Source organism: Nannospalax galili, unplaced genomic scaffold (genome assembly GCF_000622305.1).
Source record: "Nannospalax galili isolate Female #2095 unplaced genomic scaffold, S.galili_v1.0 scaffold146, whole genome shotgun sequence".
Taxonomy (NCBI): Eukaryota; Metazoa; Chordata; class Mammalia; order Rodentia; family Spalacidae; genus Nannospalax; species Nannospalax galili.
The window spans coordinates 4,608,068-4,627,092 of NW_008357929.1; the positions used below are offsets into that span (position 1 = coordinate 4,608,068).

A 19,025-nucleotide genomic window follows, 5' to 3' on the forward strand; every position below is an offset into this window, starting at 1 on the left:
CTTTGACAAATATCATCCTGATGCTGGATGTCAATAATATTAAGATTTGTTTTACAAATATGTCCTTACACTCACTATTATATTTTCAGATACATCAAAGAGCAGATGGAATGTGTACATAAACCTTTGTGTGTGACATAGTTACAAAATGGGTAAGGAGGAGGTGAGGATGAGGAGAATGAGGAGGAGAAGGAGGAAGAGGAGGAGGAGGAAGAGGAGGAGAAGATGGAGGAGGAGCAGGAGATGGAGGAGGAGGAGGAGGAGGAGGAGGAGATGGAAGAGGAAGAAACAGCACAGCAAGGGGCAGAGAAATGTCTCAGTATGATCTCTTTTATATAAAGAACAATTAAAATTTATGCAAAGAGAATATCTTGGGCCCATTGCAAGTAAGATGTTTTATGCAAGCAACACTTCTGGAAATAATCATGCACATCAACTATAACAATGTTCCTTCCTCTAGGGAGTGGGATTGGAATGAAAGGAAAGAGATGTTTATCTTTGATTTTTACTAGTTTACTGTTTGAATCTTCTAAGCATATGCCCATGCTAGTCTTACTTTTCACAATACTTGTAGTTTATGTGAGATTAGAAAGTTGGGTTAGAGTCAATATTTTCCCTCCTCTTTGGTGTTTCTTTAATGATAAAAATTTTTTTAAACCTAAATAAAGAGAATTTTATATAAAGAAGAACAAAGTCCAGGAAGCAAGCCACTTTTCCTTGTGTAAATGACAGATACCAGCACCCACCTCACAGGAAGGGGGTGAGGATTAAATGCAGTGAGGTGTATCAAAGGCTTCCGCTGATGCTCCGCACTAGTAATCCCACAATAAATGGCTTCTGCTCTGGTATTAAGGCCAAGGCTTTCCTCTTTCCCAGGCAGGGAGCTCCTGGGAGCCTCTCACTCTGCATGAGATCCAAGCTGACCTAGGGTCAGAAAGAGGCATAGCCAGAAGGAACTGTGGCAAATTCCAGCTTTGCCATCTGGCCTGAGGTCTCTCTCCCCTGGGGAACCCCTGATGCTCCTTCCATTTCTCATGAGCCTCAACCCAACTCTGCAATGAAGAGCTAGGAGACTTGTGCTTCTCCAGGCAGTCACTTTTTGCTGAGTAAACCAAGTGATTTCCAGGCCTGATAAACCAAGAGAAACTGAGGAAGGTCTGGTCTTCCTGCAGGTGGGCTGACAAGGACTATTTACTAGCTTTAAAAAATCTCTAGAAAGCCAGGCGTGAATCCCAGCACTTGGGAGGCAGAGGCAGGCGGATCCTCTGTGAGTTCAAGGCCAGCCTGGTCTACAGAGTGAATTCCAGGACAGCTGGGGCTACAGGGAGACCCTGTCTCAAAAAGATGAAAAAAAAAAAATCTCTAGAAAGTAGCTACCAGAAATACACTATTTATTTTATGTGACAATTCTGGTACTTGCTCACAGAAGCCCCTGAGGACCCTGTTCTCCAGCACCTGTGAAGTAGAGCCATTGTCAAAAATATCCATCTGAGGGTTTTCTTCTGCCTGGGCTGTGGCCTTGGGAGACAACAAGGACCATGACCAGGTACCAATCCCTGTGTTCCATGAAGATGAGGGGTCAGCAGCTGTGAGGATTCAGAATAAACAATCTTAGATTGCAGGATGCACTCACTGGACAGAGGAGGAAGGACAAGCCCAGAGCGTTGAACAGGGGACATTATCAAGATCACATAACCTGACAGTTTTCTACTTGACTTTATAGACTTCCAAGATGGTGCCCTTCATTCTACCTTTCAGCCCTGCGACAATCTCATCAGATGTAGTAGAATGAAGGGCCTAAGCAGGATGGGGCAGGAGCCAGGAAACTAGAATCGTGTATTTTTTTTTTTAACTTCCCAGCAATGGATCATCCTTCAGAAAGAAATTCATACATGCATCCTTTTCAGTTCAAATGCTCCTTGATCATCAGTTTTGTTGGAGCAGAGTTTTTAAAGTTTGGTACTTTGAGTTTGAAACAAAAGCCAAATAAATAAAAGCATAAACGTGTGTCTGTATACATCTCCAGCTGTGGCCAAAGGCAAAGAAAGAGTGTGGTCAAGGGTAAAGGTCAACTTCATCCACTGTAACTAGGGAGTTCTGCTAGTGTCTCTTAAATGTTATATATGCTTAGAGGTAAATTTTATGGGGGATTTTGTTAAAGTATTAGCTAAGTGTTCTGCCAAAATATGCCTATAATCCCAATTATTCAAGAGCCAGAGGCAGGATAATCACAATGTCAAGGTCAGCTTGGGCTGCAGAGCAAGTTCAAGGTCAGCCTGGATAACTTAGTGAGATCCTTCCACTGGAGATGTAGATCACCCTAGCACATGCAAGGTCCTGTATTTAGTCCCTAGTACTGAGGAGTGGGCAGAAAAGAGATAAAAGAAGAATAGAAGACTATTACAGATTCTAAAAACAAAAGTTTGAAAGCCATAGCTCTTGTGCATCCTAATTTCATCCTATCATTTACCCCATTTACCAAGGGAAAGAGGGAGAGGATTGCTTGTAGGTGGTAATGATTTTAATCTTTAGATATTCTAGGAGTCTATACCCCCCACCTCCACCTTCAAGGCAGATCAGAGGATACTGTAACTAAAGATTTATCTGAGTTTACCTTTTCTATGCTCAGTATTGAGAGATGAGGAAACTGGGATTGGGAGGGATAGCCAGCAGTTCAAGGTCAGGGAGGTTCAAGGCTGGCCTCTGACTTCTCAGACCAGCACTCTTGCCCACATCGGAGGAAATGACAACGAGGTTTATTTGTACTCCAGGGGACCCCAGTGCATCATTTATTTTCTCTTCAGTTATGTTCGCTATGATTCCTTTGGAAAGATGCCCAGTCAAACCAAATCCCTGTCTTTGACTGCAATCAGCATCTCTGTGCTGTCTCATTGTGTTAAGCAGGACTCTGGCCAAGAGTCCTGAAGACCAGCAGATGAGGTAGAGGATACAGACACTCTGCAGGGAGGGCAGCTCTTTGCTACTCTAAACATTTGCAAGGTTAAGGAAGTTAGGGTAGACCTCAAGGGTCTATTAAGAAAAAAGTGAATTGAAGAGGACCTCTTGTTGTCACGTGCAGACGTGCAGTTTGTTAGTCCCTGGTGAGTCTTAGACTTTCCATCTGTGTTTCTTGATCTTTTCCTTGTGCTACAAAAGAACTGAGCTTCCTACAGTACATGCAAATTAGTGGGGTTTAGTGAAGGAATTCAAACTGCTACCACCTTGTATAACCTAACTGTGTGCCTTGAGGCTGTGGCAAGGACAGAGAGTATCTTTGATTATCTTAATGTTTTCCTCTGTTTTACAGATGAGGAAATCCTCTGGGAGAGGTTAAATAGTTATCAAGGTCAGACGGCTGTGCTGTGACTTAGGACAGACTCTCATGTGCTGACTATCTACACTGGGTGCTTCCCAGGAAGGTAAGCCTTAGGTGTTCCAAGCAGGGGATAAGAACACACATGTCCAACAAATCACTGTGTCTCTGACACTAGCTCAATGGCTTTGGATAAAGAACTCCTGCTTCCTAAGCCTCAGTTGTTCTCCATGATAAATGGGGATGTGCCTGTCTCATAAGGATATGATTAAGTAAATTCATTTGTCCATATAAAGCACAAAGTACTTATTCACTAGGTGATTATTATTATTATTATTATTAATTATTATTGCTACTGCTACTAAAGGAAGAAATCTCTAGGCATTTCAAAATCCTCCAAGGAGAAAGACCAGGAAGAATCTTAGGTTCAAACTTCTTCAGTGTTCCAGAGAAGTCTTGCTTCTACCCCATAATTTCTGTGAGAATGTCAAGGCTCACACTGGTGACAACACTGTCCCTCTATGGTTTAGCAATCTTACTCCAGTACTCATGGAAGTGCTTTAGAAAACAGAGATTAAGAGGTAGTTGGTTTGTCTCCATCTGAAAGGCAATGCTGTCTTACATCTGTCTTCACTGTTACCGTGTGGTCCAGAGACTTTCATCTCAGTCACCATCTGTTATGTGGATTGGACCATGTCCCCGGTTCTAGGAACAGTGTGTTGTTTAAAAGTACCCAGAATCTTACACCATAAGATCCACATGGCATTCTTATGCCAGCCATTTGGTAGAATATTGAGATCCACCAGCTCTAGTTCCTTGTAAAAGTGGGTCACATGGGAGTCTTGGGTTTCAATTTGAGAGAGCTTACTTGGTCCACCTCTGCTTAAGGCACCCTACTTCTTTCGAAATACCTAGGAGACCATCTGGTGTAGACAGAGCAGACTAGAACTTGGGGGAAATTAATTTGATTTATGGACTATTGGACCCAGTGCCTTCTTCCTAGTTTATCCAGGTGAGTGGAAGTAGTCTATTCTAATAATCACAGAGTTTGCACATCATTCCACCATACTCACTTAGCAGAACCACAGTGACCAAGCCCTGCCAGGTACACTTAGGAGCTGTGGGACTTCAGGTCAGTTATTTTACCTCTCTGGATCCTAATTTCCTCATCTGTAAAAAGAGATCAGTGACAACTTAATCACAGTTTGTGGGAACTAAATTAATCAATTTATACAAAGCATTTGAAACCCTAACTAGACATACTGACTCAGTAAGTGACTATCATTGCTATTCAAGCTTAAGCATGCCAGTCTGGCTAGGAAAAATGATGACCATGGCTAAGGAGCACCACATGACACATGGGGATGGTGCTGTGTGCTGTGCCACACTGGCCATCCGAAGTAAAATCTCAACTCTGTTTCTTATTAGCTGTGTGATTTGGGACAAATGACTTAACTTTCTAGCTCATCCACCAATCAATCAAGAAAATGAGGAAAATAGTAGATTCTTCCTCATCAGATAATTGTAAGAATTCAATGAGTAGCTATGCATACAGGGTGTAAACAATGCCTGGGATCTGTGACATTGTATATTTCACCATCCCTGTGTCTTCCCAGTGTCTCCCAAAGGTAAGAACCACAAGTCCTAAAGGCCCCTCCAGTTCCCATGTTTCTTACAGTGTCACCTGGTCTCTGGAACCTTCAACATTTCCTGCTCCTGTGCTCTTCAGACTAAGACACTGGCTTGTGCCCCATAGAGCAGGAACTCTTATTTGCAGGAATTTGCACTCACTCCCTGCTCTTTGTCTGCCCAGCTGTTTTAGGAAGTGACTCATCCTCGGGTCATAGCCTAGCAGCCATCTTACTTCATCTTCTTAAGGATTGAGCCACCCTCTTCCATAATCATTGATTTCTCCCCTCAGTCGGCCCATGAATACTTGAACTTGTCCACACTCACAGCCTTAAACACAGTTCCCCATGACCCCATGGGTCCCTCCCCAGCCACTGCTTCATTTCTCTGTCATCCTTCACTTGAAATCTGTCAAAAGCATTCTTGGAAGCAACTTCCTTTATCGCACAGTTTGTTCTCAGCTCTTCCCTGTCAGGCTAGCATGTCCATTTTTCCACTTAGCATAAGCCAGTCAGAATGGATTAAGACCCATCCCAATTCTGCATGACCTTATGTGACCTCATCCTGTTTCCAAGTAATGCCACACTCACAGGTATGGGAACTGGGATTTCAACACATCTTTCTTGGAGATACTTTGTCTTGAATATATCTCCCAAGGATTCAGGGGTCAGAAACTTAATCCCCAAATTCATATGCTGATATTTAGAGAGGTGGGGATTTTGGATGGCACCGAAGGTCAAATGAGCTCACAAAGGCCCTCATGATGGCATTAGTAAATTCATAAGAAGCGGAAGAGAGACATGCTATATGAGGCTCTCACTCTCCCATGATGTGTACCCAGTCATAATGACACAGCACAGAGGCTCTCATTAGAAGTCTTGGACTCTCAACCTCTAGAACTAAAAGAGAAAACTTCTTTATAAAGCACCCAGTCACAAGCATTTTGGTATAGCAACACAAAATGGATCAAGACAATTCAACTCCTACACTCAAAAGAAAGCTTTATTTCTACAATCCCCAACTGTGTCTCCCCAAGCCTTCCTCATAAGCATTACTTCAATCTAGATCATTGATCATCACTATCTCTTATCCCTGTCATCAGCAAAGCCTTAGGACTGCCCACAAAATTCATCTCAGAACCACTCTCCAGCTTCCTGCCAACACCCCGAGTCACAACCACAGCCACCCTTCATCCAACCTGCAACAGTTGAACCAAGCTTCCCCCTTCAGCTGTACCCACTGCCATCTGTTCTCAATGCAACACAATACCAAGTCTTCTAAACTTGGGCATCAGATCATGCTGTGCCTCTCCAAATCTTTCAGGGCTGCATATTCAAACTGTAAAATAACGTATTTATTTGCTATATTCCACTGCCCTAACTGGCTTGTCTCACTGTACCAGCTTCCTTACAGCTCAGTGCTGATACAGCGAAAGACCTGCTCTTCCAGCACCCTGCTCAGGCCTGTCTCACAGCCTTAGCTTTTGCAGCTCCCCTTGATGGAACTTGTCTACAAGCCTCGATCCTTCCCTTAATCATTTGGTTCTTATCGCAAGTGCAGCCTCCTGAGGGAGTCCTTCTTGAATCATCCCATATTCTGTAGGTCCCCCAACATTCTGTATTTCACTCCCATCTTTCCATTACGAGTATATATCATTATATAAGGCTGTCCTGTTCACCTGTGTGGTTATTGTTTATTGTCTAACTCTCTTCTTAAAATGTTTGCATTCCATGGGAGGAAGACCCAAGGCTTACAACAGTGCTGGGCACATAAACTGTACTCACTGAGAGTTGTCAGTGGATTAAATGATTCCTTCTCTTCTTAAAGTCCTACCAACCTCCTAAGATCACTTCAAACCACAAAAGATATTTTTAATGATTTTAGTTACTAATATCCTTATATGCAGAACAATCTTACCTAAATAGGAATTCCTTTACTTGAATTATATCAGTTATAGTAACAATCATCACTATAAAAATAGCTGCAACCTTGTTCTTAATACTAAGAGGCTTGATGAACTAGATCTCCTTTGTAACCATTATCTCATTCTTAAAGCCTCTTGAGGTGGTGAGAGTATCCTTTATTTTATAGATGAGGAAACCGAGTCTTAGAATATTAGGAGTTTTTCTTATTTCACAGACCTCATTAAAGAGATAACCTAGAGTTCAAATACATTTGGGTATGTGCATGTAATTCAAGAAATATTTAAAACTTTTAATTTGTAAAGTAAAGGTTTTGTTTGACTTTTTAAAAAAATATTGTTTTTGCCGGGTGTGGTGGCACACACCTTTAATTCCAGCACCCAGGAGGCAGAGGCAGGTGGATTTCTGTGAGATCAAGGTCAGCCTGGTCTGCATAGTGAGTTCCAGGCTAGCTGGGCTACAGGGAGACCCAGTCTCAAAAAGATTTTTAAAAAATCATACTTTTAAACATAATGAAATAACACTATACACACATCAGAATGACTTAAAATTAAAAAGACCCGAAATATCCAAACATGTTTAGGATATAGAGCAAACGGAACTCAACACACAGCCGGCAGGAATGTAACGTGATAAGCCACTTTGAAAAGTCTTCTGCATTGAAGGTAACATATTCCTGCTCTATACCTCAACTATTCCACACCTAAATATTTACCCAAGAAAAAATGAGTATATGTTCAGTTATATACAAGAATATTTATTACAGCTTTATTTAAGATTGCAAAAAGAGGGGCTGCAGATACATAGCTCAGTAGTTAAGAGCACTGGTTGCTTTTCCAGAGGACACAGGTTTGGTTCCCAGCACCCACATGGCAGTTAACAATCACCCCTAACTCTGGTTTCAGGGGATCCAGCACCCTCTTCTGGCCTCTGTGGGCATTGCACAATATGGGTGCATTTACATACATGCAGGCTAAATACTCATACACAAAAATAAGAATAAACAAATAAAAATTTTAATTGTGAAAAGGGCAGAAATATCAGAGTTTCCACCGTGTACAGATTGAATAAATATACTTTAGTATGTGTGCAAAATGCAGCACCATACAAAGTGTGAACCACTGACAGATATAATAACATAGATGACTCACAAACATGCTAGTGAAAATCCAAACACAACACAGTACACACTATGTGAGTCCACACATATGAAGGCTAAGACAGGTTATTTTTAAAGAAATCCCAATGCAAGGCAAAGCTGTCAATGACAGAGGCCAGAGAGTTGTTGCCTTAAATTTAGACTATATAGGGATGCGAAGGAATCTTATGAAGTGACTGAAATGTTCTACATTTTTTCTAAGTGCTTGGATAAGAGAGGGATGGACAGACAGATGATAGATGTGGGTAGATAAGCATTCTGTTCAATATTTAGGATTAGTACTTTACAGAAAATATATTTCTATATGTCTGCATTTATCTTATACTCAATCTAAATGAGTCCAGCCACACTATTCTTAGTGTTATACTTTTATAAATGCCTCTATAAGTTTAAAAACCATAGGATACCAGAGCTGCATGGCCCTTAGAACCTACCAATATTCACATCCTCTTTAGAGAAAAATGAGAAAAAGTCTGGAAAGAGGAAGCAAATTATAAAACACAGTGTTCAGAAGAAGCCAGGCTAGTCTAAAGCAGTCTACTTCCTACCTTTAAATTTAAAAAAATTTAAAAAATATTTTATTATTTTTATTTTGTGTGTATGCATGTATTGCCTGCATGTAGGTAAGTGCCCGGGGTCATGCGATGCCTGCAGAGGACAGAAGAGGCTGTCGGATCCCCTGGATCTGGAGTTAAGACAGTTGTTAGCTGCCATGTGAATGCTGGGAATCGAACCTGGGACTTCTGCAAGAACAACCAGTGTTCTTAACCACTGAGCCATCTCTCCAGCCCCAATTTAAATGTTTTTATTCAACATTTCAGGAGACACAATCTTTGCCATTCTTCTGCAACCAAGCCTTTTCACAGAGATTCATGGTGTGATTGTGGGAGCTGATCCCATGATCCAGAACAGCTCAGCAAGCTTCCTTCATAAGAAAGAAAGTGTGTGTGGACCATCAGAGAAATTATATAGCGCAATGTCAGGTAGACAGGGCTCAGAGCAGAGGTACCAGCTCTGCCTCCAACAAGCCATAGTTGTTGAAATGGTATATGGATGAGAAATGAGAGAGGGACTCTAAAAGATGAGGCCTGGACATGGCAGGAATCAGAGCATTCATCTCAGCAGCTGGCCCGAAGAAATTTATTCTGCTAAAAAACTTAGTGCAGTGGTTGACAAGGAGTTTAAGGCTCAGAACTCCTTCAAATGTAGCGACTTCAGTAGAAAATATTTTCAGTGAAGGATAAAGTCAAGCTAAATCCAGACAACATGTGATAAGTCTCTGAGTTTAGGAGACATCTGATCCACAGGGAAGGACCCAATTTTAATAAAACAGTAATCACTCTGGCCGTGGCACTTAGCTATAAGTTTCATATAAAATCTCATTTAATTGAAACTTTGAAACTACTTCACATCGTATGTATTAATTGTCCCCACATGACACATAAGAAAATAAAGTCTTCCTCGTCTTAGATCATTTTTTCCAAAGCCACACAGTGAGTAACATAAATCTCAAAGATTTGAGCAAAGCTTGTTTTACCCTAAGCCTGTAGCTTTTCAGCAGTGCCAGAATACTGTGAGAAATAAAGATGTACCATACTGCAGGAATGTGGAATTAGTAAAGGCCACAGGGCAGCAGGCCGGCAGAGGTCAGGTTCAAAAGAAGTGGGTTTGGGAAGATGAATGTGGGATCAAGACTTAAGCTCAATAGTGCAAAGTGGAAAGATTAACTACTGGGAGATCACCTAAGCCTGGGCTCGAGCAACTGCCTGGCAGCCCCCCAGGGAGCCACTGCATATGGCTTGCAGTCTGTTCCTGCCAGAAAGTAGAGAGAAAAAAGGTCCCTGAATCTAGAGGCAGGCTGTCAGCCATATCCACAGCACATGTAGCCTCCTTTATGACAGGGGTGGGATTCTGTCTCTTGGCTATTCCTATTCCATCTAATACCACTCAAAGCATAAGAAGGACTGAGTCCCACCCTTTCTGCCACCCGGCATCTAGCCTAACACCCTGAACATGGTGATCATGAACTGTGTGTGAAGTCATTTAATTAACAATATCCATTTGCTCGTGTTCACATTCTAATCATATGAGGCTAAGTCATTTAACTGCCACACTTCGTCTGCAGAAGGCAAGTCCTGAATGGTCATTGTAAGTCAGAGGTCCCTGCAAGCACATGCCTCCCACAAGACATCCATATAGCTATACAAGTTCTCTAATGTCCTTTGAAGTCCTGGGCCATTAGACTAGGTGTGTAGCTCAGTGGTAGAGTGTGTGTTTACTATGCATGAGGCCTTGGGTTCAAGACCCCAGCACTGGTAAAACAAAAACAGTGGCCAGGGACACAAGCTAAACAAAATATTCATTGATTGACTCCCTTAGTAGGATGCTGAATGAGATTAACTTTGTGCTTCCTTTGTTTAATGACAGAGGATTAAGTTTTAAATTCCATGATATCTTAAAAATAAAAACTTTAAATAAAATAGATTTTTACTTAAAAATAAATACTATGAAATGTAAACTCTCAGGGGCTAGAGAGATGTCAGAAGTTAAGAGCACTGGCTGATCTTGCAGAGAACCCAGGTTCAGTTCCCAGCATCCACACAGCAGCTAAGAACCATTCGTAACTCCAGTTTCCAGGGATCCGACACCCTCTTCTGGCCTCCACAGGTATTGCATGCACAAGTACACTTACATGCAGGCAAACACTCATAATTTTTTTTTTTTTTCGTCTTTTTGAGACAGGGTCTCCCTGTAGCCCCAGCTGTCCTGGAACTCATTATGCAGACCAGGCTGGCCTTGAACTCACAGAGATCTGCCTGCCTCTGCCTCCTGAGTGCTGGGATTAAAGGTGTGCGCCACCACACCCAGCTATAAAATAAATTTTAAAGTGTAAATTCTCAAACTAATAATTTATTAGTTTCATAATTCTCAAGAAAGCAATGTACATGTAAATTAAAAAGCTAAAACACTTAACGTCAATTGGAAAAAAAATAAGGTAAGAAAGACATAGATATGCTGAAGAGGATGTAATAAAGAATGTTTACCAGGCAGTAAATGGTATAAAAAAATCAGGGCAGTAGAGGCACAAGAACAGATAAATGGAAAAGTCAACATAGAGAGGCTAGCAAATTTAGGATAAAGATAAAGACAATACTGACTGGGTGGAGGAAAGAAAGAGAATGAAGTTATCTCCTTGAGAGAAGCAAGAACTTAGCCTACAGTATAGTCCAGCCATAGTTTGGTGCCTGCACTGCATCCACACCACTGGAAAGTCTCCAACTTTCTGATAGAGGCTCAGCCTAGAAAGCCTGGTTTCTTTGTGTGACGTGAGCCTTTCCCATTTCCTAGTGAGAGCTGATTAATCAGACCAAAAAAAAAAAAAAAAAAAAAAAAAAAAAAAAATGTTTGATTGGCACAGGGGAAAATAACCCATTGAATTATTTTTCTTTCAAGCTTATAAACTAAGGGATTGTAAGACTATTTGTGCATGTAAAATGACATAGAATTGGTTCTGGGAACTCTGTCAAGATACTCCAAAGTCATATGCAATCTATAAGTCGGTGAAATCCCAAATCCAAAAGCCCTGGTTCAGAGAGGAGAGAGCTGGGCCATAGAGAGAGAGAGGCACAATGGCCACCCAGTGTGCAACAGTCCCAGCTGCTTCGATTGCCCCACAATGCCTCTATGTTGCTGAATAAGCTTCCTTTTATTTGAGGTACTTTGAGTTGATCTGCGTTTCTTGCCAACATTTGAGATCAAAGAAGGAAGAAATTCAAGAAAGAACTAATAGGTCACATTTTACAAAATAGTTTAAGAAGACTATATTACAAAGAAATTGACATGGACACAAATGCATGCCCATTAGCATCATTAGTCACAATAGCCAAACGGAGGTAGCAACCCCAGTGTCCACCCATGGATAAGTGAACAAATAAAATGTGATCTGTACATACAACGGGACAGTATTCTGTCTTATAAAGAAAAGGAATTCTGTCACATGCTACAATGCAGATGAAACGGGAGGACATCACAGCAAATGCACCAAGCGAGGCTCAAAAGGCATGTAGCGCTATCTTGAATCCCACTTAGCTACCTAGAGTAGTAAATTCATAGAGACATAAAGTAAAATGGGGGTGGCCAGGGGCTGGGAAAAGTGGAAGGGCAGTTGTTGTTTAGTGGGTATGAAGTTTTAGTTTTGCAAAATAAGAATATTTTCCACAAAATGGGGAAGAAACCCCAACCCAACCTAAGGAACTTTGGGCAGTTGAGGGCTGCTAGGAGGGGGAAAGACAGTGTCTTACAGGGTTGGGACTCTTGGTGGGCCCAGTGAATGGATCCTCATTGAAAGACATTGAAAGACATTAGAGGATACAAATCATACCCTAAAGGATATATATAAATATATAAAATATATATATTCAAAGTTCATTAAATGGGCTGGGTAGGGAGAGGGAAGCTGATCTAAATGTTATCTAACAATACTGCATGAAAATTTCAAAAATTCAATGAAAAATGCAAAAAAGGTCTCGAGATTTGTCATACAACAATGTGAATATACTTGACATTATTGAACAATGTACAACCTAACAGTGGTTAAGATGGTAAACTTGTGTTATATATACTTCACCAAAATTTAAATTTTAAAAGTTTATATTTTTACTTACAGGAAGTTGTGAAGTATCTCTTCAGGGCAAGGTAGTGATGAATAGTGTTGGAACATGCACACCCTATGACTTGGTAATTCCACTTGTAGCAATCTATCCAAGGGAAATAATTACGGACTCAGCAGAGAGTTATGTGCAACGATTGTCATCAATATTATTTATAATAACATGAAACTAAATCAAGCTAAATTTGATCAACAAAAGAATGGCTGAATAAATTAAGTTACATCCAAAGGGTGAATATTATGCAGTCATTTGATGGGAGTTTTTCTAGAATAGTTTATTGCCATGAGAAAGTCTCACAAAGTAATATGAAATAAACAAATGTTTATAATGAATGTATAATGTGATTACATCTTTGAAAATATATGGGGGGAACACATGGGGTTGGGGAGAGGCTATACTAGTTGCTCTAGAGAGGCTCTCTAGATGGAATATGAGTCTTCTTCTACCCTCTTCTGTGTTTCCCAAGTGTTCCTTAGTAGGAAAGTCCTTCTACAATGAGGAGTCCAACATATTGGAATAAGATGTACTTTGATGGGAGAGGGTGATTAAGGCTTTGACAGAATAAAGTGGTAGCTTATAAAAGAGTCTGCCAAGGCAAGGCCTCCTCTTACCACCACAGATTTTGGAGTCTATGCAGCCTCCCTGATGGCTTCTTGCAATCATATTTTGGCACAGACAACAGAGTGATAAAGGGTGAGGCTTGGGGAGTTGCTCTTCATCCCAATGTTCTTTTGCCTGGGAAAGCCAGGAAAACCCCTCTTTGGCTACCATGGAGGTCCTCATGTGACATTTAGAGGACAGAAAAACACTGACAATAGACCACTAACTCAGCCAGCAGGGACTTTACAGAACAATGTGAAATAGACAAGATAGAACCTGGGATCTAGGCATGGAGGGCTAGTGTCCTGAACCCTAGAATCAACAGAAGAGATGTTGCACTGTTGACAGACAGCTTATTGTGTAGCCCTCCACTTTGATGCAGCATCAGGACCAGCAGAGGCCAGACAGATACAGAGCCACAGCTGTAAGACTTTAGGAAAGGGCCTCCCATTTCTCTTGTTCATTTAGGAGAAATTAGCCATTAATACTCCCATCTCCTTGGGTATGAACTTTAAATAAGATGTTCCAGTGAAGTGGGTAGAAAAAGCTACTTTGCTGTGGCTGGGAAGAGAGTAATTGTGTAGGATGTTTGCATCTGCTGAACAGCAGCTCTGGGAGCTGGCTTCATGCAAGTGAGACAGACCATCGGGGACAGCCCCAAGGAGACTAGATGAAGGCAGCTGCCTTTGCACAGGCTGATGGAGCTGGTTTGAGCAGACTATACTACCTCTAGCTCATGTAATGTGGGCTGTCTAGACTGGCACTTAAGGCTCTAAAGCACCCGAGGCGGGGGGGGGGTTGCATCAACAGGGAAGATGGGGAATTGGGGTTGGTCTGCTCATTAATCCAATCTTTCATGCATGGCTCTTAGCTTTGTATAGAAACATCTCCAAATACAACAAACTTTGTACCAGTTAATGTCCACACAGATCACTCAGGGCTCTTAGTAAAATACAGATTTAGGCCATTTCTGACTGTGAACTACCAAGAACTGGTGTTCAACAGTTAGTAAAAGTGGTTTCTTTTTGTTATCAAATTTGTTTTGTAACCTGAAATTTCCCCCTTTTTCCTTCTGTTTGAAATTATATCAGAGGCTGGAGAGATGGCTCAGCAGTTAAGAGCTTTTGCAAAGGACCTGGGTTCATTTCCCAGAACCTGCATGGCAGGCAACAATCACCCATAACTCCAGTTATCTGGGGATCCGATGCCCTCTTCTGGCCCTTGCAGATGCTGCATGCATGGATGCATTTACATACATACAGGCAAAATACACACATAAAATTTTTTTAATTAAAAAATATCTGGTAGTCAAGAGTTGGGCATGGCATGGGGGTGACAGCTGTGAGCCTGGCTCGGTACACCTTGGGCTCCACACCTGATGCTGCGCAGGTGCTGAGCCCATCCAGGCCAGGACCATGGTGAAGTATTTTCTGGGCCAGAGCGTGCTCTGAAGTTCCTGGGACCATGTGCTCCCTGCCTTCTGGCAATGGTACCCGAATCCCTACAGCAAACATGTCTTAACTGAAGACAGTGCACTGGGAGTGACCCCTGACCAGAAGCTTCTGTCCCAGAGACTCCTGACCAAGACTAACAGGATGCCACGTTGGGCAGATAGACTGTTTCCTGCCAATGTTGCTCGCTCGGTATACAGCGTGAGGACTCTATTGTGGACCCACAGAATCAGACCATGACCACCTTCTCCTGGAATATCAATCACGCCAGGCTGATGATAGTGGAGGAACGATGTATTTACTGTGTGAAGTCTGACAACAGCGGCTGGACTGAAATCTGCCTGGAAGCCTGGGTCTCCTCTAGCTTATGTGGTGTCTCCAGAGTTGTCCAGGAGTTTAGTCTTGCCCGGTTCAAAAGCAATGTGACCAAGACAATGAAGGGCTTTGAGTACATCTTGGCCAAGCTACAACGTGAGGCCCCTTCAAAAATACTTGTTGAGACAGCTGAAGATGCCAAGGAGAAAGCAGAGGAGATGGCACTGGCAGCCACAGGGAAGGCCAAGGACCTTGCCACCAAGGCCACCACCAAGCAGGACAGCAGCAGCAGCAGTTGGTCTAGCTCACCAGCCAATGCAGCTCAGCTCCATCTTCCTTCTCCCCATGTACTTTTTTATTAAAAATCAACTTTAGCCCTCTCTGCTGTCTGGGTGGTGGGTTGGGGCAGGTGTCTAGCTCAGCATCTACGGTATACCAAGCTCGGTGTCCACTGAGCCCAGCCTGCTTGTTCCCCCACTGGGCAGCTGTGACAGGTGCAGAAAGGTGCAGTGACTTGCCCAAGGTCACAAGCAGTATGTAGGTGAAATGGTAATAAATGATAGGCTGTAAGCTCCACAAGGTCAGGGTTCCTTGTTTTATTCTCTGATGTGTCCCAAGTACCTGGAACAATATTTAGCACATAATAGGCACTCAACCAAAAAAAAAAAAACACCAAAAAACCTATATCTAATAATTTTATCATAGTGCTATTTAATATACATTGTATTGCTGTAAATAACATACGATTTTTAAATTTAATAAGAGAACAAAGTAGATGGGGTGAAACAGTGAGGATTACGCATGTATAAGGGAGGGCCCTCAAAGAAGACATGAAGCTAGCTGTAGGGAGGAAAGCTGTACCTATGCCCACTATTGAGGGCAACACAGGCAACCAGAGAGTGACCCCAGGCAGGAACATGGTCTGGTGGCTAGAGATGCCCAGTCCCACCATTAACTGAGGTGCCTCTTAGGACTTTAGAAAGCTGAATGACTGAAAAACCTGGCATGAAACCTTTGTCACTAGCTCCTGCATGATGTACAGGACAAGTGGTGTGCAAGCCCGAGCTCCCTAGGGCCTCATCATGGCTTGGGAGGTCCACAGTTTAGGGGCCATACTGGCTTCATTTCCAAGATGCTGAAATAAAAACAGAACAAGAGAAGCAGGCCATGGCTTCACAGCTTAGAAGGACTTCCACCTAGGAGAAATGCTTCTCAGGATAGCAAGCTAGACTCCTCCATTACCTGGAGCCTGAGGGCTGGCAGACCTGGCCCAGCCCTTGGACTCTGTTCTTATTCAGGTTCAAGGTGTAGGGTCTGGAATATGTGCTCTCAGTTGGCTTTTCTAAGGAGGTTTGAATGACAAGCTTCACCTACTGTGTGCATAGTTACATGTGAATTCACGACTTCTTCAGGAAAGATTAGTGCTTAATGGGCAGTAATGGCCTACCTAGGCATCCCACTTTATCAAGTGTGACAGGAGGGACATTTCTTTTCCATTCTGTTCCAAATCATGACCTTGCTTGCTTCTCAACAAAGCCAGCTGCTAGGGCTTCTAAAGCCAGTTCCATGATTAAATATAGTCACATCTCAATGCTCAATGGCACGCAAAGTGAGAAGCAGCAAGTCTTCAGTCCTGTTTCATTTAAAAATGGCCATTCTGTCTCCAGAGAGAAAACAAATGGGGAAATCACTGTGTGAGTATGGTGGGGGGTACCGGCACATCCTCATAAACAAGGCTTGGGCCATCTGGTCCCATTAGCTTCTGTACCCTCTGAACTGCACCCAGTGGACACAGACACAGCTGCCTCAGCTGATGTGTGAGTTCCTCCAGGCATGCTCAGTCTCTAGATGCCCAGGGCTTTCCATGTGACCTGGAAGGCATTACCAACACAGTTGAAATGTGCCTCATTAATTTACTCCCATCTGTTCTATGCAGCTCTTGGTAAGCATTCGGGAGAGGAGGACAGGAAGTGGGTGGGTCCCTGTGTGGTAGGCATCCTTGTTAACAAAGACAGGCCCAGGTGACCTCTGCTGTCATTCCCACACTGCATAGTGGTAGGGCATATAGAGATCAGTGCTCTTCAAAGTGTGTTCCTTGGAGAAGCAGCCTGGGTATCACCTGGGCTCTTGTTGGAAATGTATCTTAGTCCCAGTCCAGACATACTGGATGGGAATCTTCCTTTGAATAAGGGTCCTTGGCGATTTTTTTGTGCATTAGGATTTTAGAAACATTAGTATGGGGCCACTGTTCTATACCAGGAGTGATTTGGCACTCACAGGGGACATCATTCAACATCTGGAGGCATTTCTGGTTGCTGCAACTGGTATGTGTGTGTGTGTGTGTGTGTGTGTGTGTGTGTGTGTGTGTGTGTATGAGGTCCTGGAATAGAAGTCAGATAAACTAACCAACATCTAACAAAGCAGAAGAGCCTCCTATCAAACAAAGAAGTATTCAGTTCAAAATGCTCAGAGTGCTGGAGTGGAGACATCCTGCAATAGAAGATTCTGTCAGAAAAGGAAGAATATATTGGTGTCTGTCCTCATTCCTCTCTTCCTCATAGTTAACTGAAATTATTTAGACATGAATTTCTACAGCATGCCCAGGACAACTCTGTAAACAGATGTCTTCTTCCAGCATTTAATCCCAGAAGGCAGGAATGATGTCTTCCATTTCAGAGCAACATTAAGATCTAAATTATGAATAGATAAATTAAGTGTCTTGTATTCCTCAAAGCAACTCTCATTTCTTCCTATTTACCATGGTGTCCTCTGTGTACACCATGGTGTGGCGAGGGTCCCTGGGCTGTGGACAGACCTGTCAGTTTTCTCATGGCCAGAAGCAGACTGCCTTGTTCATGTGCATCAGCTCAATTCAAATACTTGCCTTACTTGTTGGTTGGAGTGGTTGGTTAATAACAACTTACACCATTAATCCAATTTTCATTACAGGTGCCAAAGACCCTTTGGGGGGGTCAGCTTATGGAGGAACCAAGGCAAGATCCTTACAAATACCTAATCAATCATCATCATTTTAAACACTTTCCTTTGTAAAGCTTTATTTTGTTTTTAACTGACACAATAATTACACAGACCGATGAGGTACAGTTAGAAGTTTTGATGCATGGATGCAATGTGTAAGGACCAAACCAGGGTATTAAGCCTATCCATCACCACAAACAGGTATCATTTGTTTGTGGTAAGAACATTCAACATTTTCTCTTCTAGTTATTTGAAACACACACTGTTCTACTATGGTCAAACTATAGTGCAATGGAATGCTACAACCTGCTCCTCCTAACTATAACTTCGTGCCTGTTGATCAACCTCCCCCCTCATCTATCCTTCCCTGCCTTTAATAACCTCGATTATACACTGCACTTCTTAGAGTTCAGCTTGTTAGAGTCCACAAATCAGAGAGCTTATGCAGCAGTTCTTATTGCATACTTGGCTTATTTCACCAAAAATGATGTCCTTCAAGTTCATTCATGTTGCCAAAAAGTGAGAAGAGCCCATCCATGTTTGGAGACTAACATGATGCTGTGTTGATACACACCTCATTTGTTACCTTTATCCACTCATCTGCTGATGAACACTGGTCTCATCTCACTATGTCTTATCAATTCTCCCATCTTAGATCTCAGTCCTGTCCCCTTCCCTCAGTCCACTGTCAGTCATCCCTCATAGGATCATTGAATCCCCTGACTACTACTTTTCTGGCTTTCATCCTCCTATTCTCTTTATTCAATCACTGTAAAATGATCAAAGTAGTCTTTCAAGCACATAAATGTGGTTATGTCATTCTCTTACTCAAAATTCCTTAATGATTTCCTGCTGACTGAAGGATAGATGCTAAACTCCATAGTTTAACATTCAGTATTACCCTGCCTTTGTCTCCTGTAATGCCTGACTTTGGATATCTAAATATTAAATTGTGTGATGTTCTCCAAAATCACTTTTCTTGGGTAT

The 19,025-nt window shown here is 42.2% G+C and overlaps 1 protein-coding gene and 1 pseudogene across 3 annotated transcripts in view; one reads left to right on the top strand and one right to left on the bottom strand.

The window, feature by feature from the left end:
* Shisa6 (shisa family member 6) overlaps window positions 1-19,025 on the bottom strand; it is a 312,383-nt gene that overhangs the window by 180,824 nt on the left and 112,534 nt on the right. The window lies entirely within an intron of this gene.
* On the top strand, window positions 14,709-15,363 carry LOC103752056 (annotated as a pseudogene).